The sequence below is a fragment of the Numida meleagris genome, unplaced genomic scaffold (genome assembly GCF_002078875.1).
Source record: "Numida meleagris isolate 19003 breed g44 Domestic line unplaced genomic scaffold, NumMel1.0 unplaced_Scaffold296, whole genome shotgun sequence".
NCBI lineage: Eukaryota > Metazoa > Chordata > Aves > Galliformes > Numididae > Numida > Numida meleagris.
The window spans coordinates 83,369-88,625 of record NW_018364542.1 but is presented as its reverse complement, the minus strand read 5'-3'; the positions used below and the strand labels follow the sequence as shown (position 1 = coordinate 88,625).

The 5,257-nt window shown below is 60.2% G+C and overlaps 1 protein-coding gene across 1 annotated transcript in view; it reads right to left on the bottom strand.

The window, feature by feature from the left end:
- SARNP (SAP domain containing ribonucleoprotein) overlaps positions 1-5,257 on the bottom strand; it is a gene marked incomplete in the record, with an annotated part of 27,979 nt that overhangs the window by 8,794 nt on the left and 13,928 nt on the right.

Below are 5,257 nucleotides of genomic sequence, written 5' to 3'. Positions count from 1 at the left end.
CTTCCAGCACTGCCCCGCGGGGAAAGCAGCGTGCAACCGTCGTCCTAAATCAACACGGCCCTAATGATCCCGCTCACTTGACCCCCTAGCACAACAGTGTCAGATGCAAACACACGTACAATAAACTTCACTCCATCTCGGGCTTCTCGCTGACAGGTTTTGATTCATGGGGTGCTGAAACCCAGCCGAGGAAAATTACCTCTATCAAAACGCTGCTATCTCCGTATCTATCAAGCCCTGGCAGCGCCCCGAGGCCGTGCTCCGGCGTGCAAATGGGTGCACCAGCATCTGCGGGGAAAGCTGACCTTTCTGGCAGGGTGTCAGATTTATTTGCTAACCTCGCCTCGTTCCCTTTGCACTCAGTTATTTTGTAGTTTGTCTTCAGGAAAAAAATAAAAAGAGGACAGCGAGGGGAGGGGGGGGGGTTGGGGGAGGAGGAAGAGGAGGAAAGCTTGCGCCAAGGACAAAGCTCACGGCTGCGCTGAGGCCTGGGGGAGAGGGAGGATGGGAGCACCCAAAGCGCGTCACCATTTGTGCTGGGCTCGGGACCGTGTCCATCCTGATCCTGGATCTCAGCGCAGCCCCCCAGGTTGGACCCAAGCTGAGGGCAGAGATGGGGCCGTGGGGGCTGCGCAGCTCCAGGCTGGACCTCAGCGCTGCTAAGGCCAGGGCTGGGGCTGGTCCTCACACTGCTCGTACCCAAAAGCTGGAGGGAAACGCTTGGAAATGGGATCGCTCCCGGCCTGGGAGAATCACAGCCCCTTGCTGCTGGAAGATCTGAAGCCAAAAGGCGGTGAGGAATGAATGGTTCCCGTGGTGCAGGGAGCAGCTCCGGCGCTCGCCGCTGTCCCAGGGACGGAGCAGGGAGCACGGCTGGGTACCTGCACCGGGAGCAGCGCGTCCCCAGCGGTGCCAGCTGCTCCCCTGCCCCCACGGAGCTGCAGGCAGCATCTCAGCAGAGGAGAAGTGAGATTCGTGGGGATGCTCGGCTCCGATCGTCTCCAGCACCCCAACTTCAGCAGAGGGGAATCCCGCTTGGTGGGTCCCCACCGCCCACGGCCACGTCCTCGCCGTGCTCCCAGCACCCAGGCTGCAGGCACGCGGACAAACAGCAGCAGCCCCACGTCTGTGCTTCGAGACGAGGCTCGTTATGGGCCAGGAGGAACGAAGCCTGGCTCTGGGAAGGACACCGACACCGCACGAGGTGCCCCACGTGTCCGAACTCCACGCGTGGAAACTCCCTGAGGCCGAGCTCCGCGCTGCACGGCCCACGGCTCCTCTTCCTCTGCGGGTTGAAGCATCCCCAGTTCTGAATCTTCAGGTGAACCCGGGAACATCCTCATCAGGAACGGGGAGGGGGAGCCGCCAGGCTCCGTCGGGACGTCCCCATCCTCGCGGGCCCTTCTGCTCAGCCTCCCGCATCCCGCAGCAGCATGACGGATGGCGGGATGAAAAGCGGAGCCCCCAGGGCATTCAGGCGACGGTAGATTAATGATGACACGGCCTTGACCTCCAAAAGGTAAAGGTTATGAAACACTCAAGGGTAACTGGGCTTCCAATTTCATACCCGGAGGGTGAATGGCAGCAACCGATGGTTTTATTCTCAGGAACACTCCAATCCCGGGATGCGCAGCTGTCGCCCGGCAACTTTTGGCAACGGGTCTCCGTGTATTTCATGGAGCTCGTTTCTCCGTGCAGGCTCCATCCTGCAGGAGCCACGCGGGGCAGGAAGGTGTGGGATCCCCCCCTGCAGCCCTCAGGACACCCCGGGGTCTCAAGCCCCCATCAGGGCTCGGTGCAGCTTCCACCTCCAGCTCCGCATCGTGCACCCGGAGCTCAGCTCAGCACGCCGGGACAGAGCCAGCCCCTCTCCAAAGAGCTCCACGTGGATTAGGAGCACGGAGCCAAAGCCCCCGTCAACGTCCTCACACCCAAACAGTGCACTGTGATGCCACCAGAAGACGGGGATGGCTCCTAAAAAGCACAGCTCGTATGCAGCCACGCCACTGACAAGGACTGGAGTGCCTCGGTGCACGGCAGCAGCGCGAAGCACAGCTTCACCCCACGGGAAACAGACCCCAGCACAGCTCAGAAGCGTCCCCCCCATTTCCACATCTCACCCCCACGCGTCCCACAGACACACCGGGCCGAGCCCAGGGATGGCCTGCACACCCTCTGCTGCCTTCCCTGGGAGGAACCCATCCGCAGTGTCACCTGGAGTTGAGGGAAAGCTTTGCCTTCTGCCTCACTCCACCTGCAAGCAGCTTCCTGTAGCTTCCCGGCACACATTTCGGGCGAGAACGCACGGAGCTGCTCTCCAAAGAGCTCTGCTCATAGGGGGTGGAAAAATTAAAGAGCTTCCGTTGTTTAAAACTCCGTGCCCCAAAGTGGCTCCCCACCAGAAGCGCACAACGCATCCATGAAAGCGAGCGGCACCGATCAGAGCCCGCTGCCCTTATGGACCAACCCTCAATGCCTTCATCTCTTCCAGCTTAACACAGGGGAAGATGCCACTGCAGCCCCGTGCTCCGACCCCAGCATGGGTTGGGGGGGGGGCAGAACTGAGGCCCCCCCATCCCCAGGGCCCCCAGGGCAGGAGAGCAGCAGCAGCTCCGAGGTTTCCCACGTCAGGACGCGGTTTCACAGCCAGAGCTTTATGCTCGCCCCAAACGGGAGCGAGGGGGAAGGGGGGGGGTGGGGAGGAGGAGGGGGGAGGAAGGCCGAAAAGTCGCAGACAAGTGCTAAGAGAGCGCACCTGCGGCTTCCAGTGGCGGAGTTGAAAAGCATTCTTCCACTTGGACGTCAGAGGTGGGACAAACATGTCAGGAATGCCGCACGGCGAAGCCAAGGGGACGCGCTTCAGGTGCGAGGAAGGGGGAGTTCCATCCCTTGGCACCCACTTCAGGCACTCTCCCATCACCAGGCTGGCTCGCTGGGGGCACGAGGGCTTTTGCACGGGGACGTGTGGGGCTGACAGCGGGGGCAGAGGCAGCGCTGACACCGCCTGGCACCGCGCAGGTTCCCCCCCCCCCCCCGCCATGAGTCCAGCTGTTATTAAAAAGGAGCAATCGGGCGATGCCTAAGCACCATTTGAATTGCACATTAGCCCCAGATTAAAAAAAAAAAAAAAAGAAAAAAAAGAAAAAAAAAAAATCCGTTCTATTCAAAGGCAACAAGCACAAAAACGGCAACGCGCCGCCGCTGCGTTAACCCTTCCCTGCACGCCACGGGGCAGCAGGACGCTGCCAGCCACATCCCCAGCCCAGGGGCTGCTCCTGGATCCGTGTCAGCGCCTTACAGCCCCAGGGAGCCCCTCTGAAAGGAGAGGAATGCTGCCCCAGAACCAGGGTGCAGCTGGGCAAGGGTGGGGAGAAGGGACGGTGACCAGAGAGTGGCACTTCTGTCCCTTAGGGAGCCTGATTCGGAGTCGGTTTCCAGGCTTGGCGCGCACACGTTGCGGGGCCTGGGCAGCCGGGTGCGTGCTCACTAACCCCAAGGGGAAAAGGTTTTATAGGCATAAGTGAAATCTGGGTTTGGAGAGAGATCAAGGGCATCCTGGCAGGGAAGCAGAGCAGCCCCACCTTCCCCTGGGCCCATTGCTGGCTCTGGGAGCAGAGCACACAGCTCAGGCTGCGCTGCCGGGAGAGCTGAGGACGCGGCGCTGCGGAGCTGTTGGGTGTCACGGGGTGGGATCTGGGGCGCTCGCCCACCCTACAGGAACAGCACGGCACGAACTGCAGCACCCAGAGCACCCCAAGCAGGGCCACCTCCCGCTGCAGAGTGCCACGAAAACAAACTGCGGGGGTTTGTGCACAGCTGAGCAATGGGAACACGCAGCCTTCACCCAGCGCTCCCCAGAGGAACCTGCGGGGACGCCCAGCGCCTCCACATGCTACAAAGTCTTTGGACCCCTTTCAAGCAGGAGAGATAAAAGGCAGCGGCTCGAGGCCCTCCGAAAGTACCTTATGTTTGATCTTTTATGGTCACTTAATTTGGTTTCTCCATTGCTGCTAAAAGCTCGAGGTGCTCGCGGGGCTCCAGGGGGGGATCCGGCGAAAGCGCCGCTGCTCTGCCAGGATTTGGCTCCAGCAGATCCCCAGCAACGGCTCCATCCGTGCCCCAACACGCAGCAGCAGCACACACACTCTTCTCTCCCCCCCAGCTCCATATTAACACCCCAACGCTCTTTCGTGCTCTGAAACGACGGCAGCCAGAGCACGGGACGAGGTGCACCAGCCCCTAAGCGACCTGCAGCATTAAGCTGCTCGGCTCCAAGCCTTGCTTGGAAGCTCCGAGCGCACCCAGGGCGCTCAGTGCCTGCATTTCCACGCTGCAAAGCAGGGAACTGCCAGCTCTGCTGTGCACCACAGAGGGTTTCCAAACAAAAAAACCCAGCTGAATGAGTAAGAGCAGGGATGCTTTTTAGGAGAGGAACCCAGGTTCCTCTGCTGCTCCTCCAAGTGTCAGCATCGCGTCCCCACCAAAAGCCAGGTGGGGCTTTTGGTGTCAGGCTCAGCGCTGCTGGGGCTGCGGGGCAGCTCCGTTAGCCTCCCAACAGCAGAAGGAGCTGCTGAAGTGATCGTAATTAAACGGATTGCACGTTAAGGAGGGGATGGGATCCTCAGCGAAAACCTCCCCGGGTTGAATTCGGCACAAGCATTCCTCCGGGCCCTTCTCCTCACCCTCTGCACGCACGCTCCTCCGTGCACACCGCGGGGCTCTGGGCTTGCTTTTACTTTTGTCCTCTGCAGCAGAGAGGGGTTAAGGGCACCGTGACTTTGCTCCCCTCGCTGAGGTCCCAGCGGATTCGGGAGGGCCGGGAGCGGAGCGGCGCTGCCATTCTTCCCGGGCTGCTCCTCCAAATTCCTGCAGCCAAATGGTTCAAGAGCCACTGAATGGCACACATAATGACATCATTGATTGAACCATAATAGAAGGGGAAAGGGGGGGTGGGGAAAAGATGTATTTGTGTTACAGACAAAAGCTAAGTTCTGTTTCACAGCAGGGACCAATGAAGAACCAGATGACTGGACAGAGTGAGGTCAGAGAGTCCCCCCCAGCATTGTCTTCCCTTGGAGCGAGCCCTTCGCCACTCCCTAAAGGTTTGTTAGGGACGCAAATCCCTTTCAGCCAGCGCCGGGGATAAATACGGGATCAGGAGTCCCGCTGACCCCTCGCAGCTCTCTCGTCATTTATTTTTAAAAATGACATCGTGGGTGTGTGTCAGCGTGAGCAAAGGGCCGGGGTGGGGAGGAGG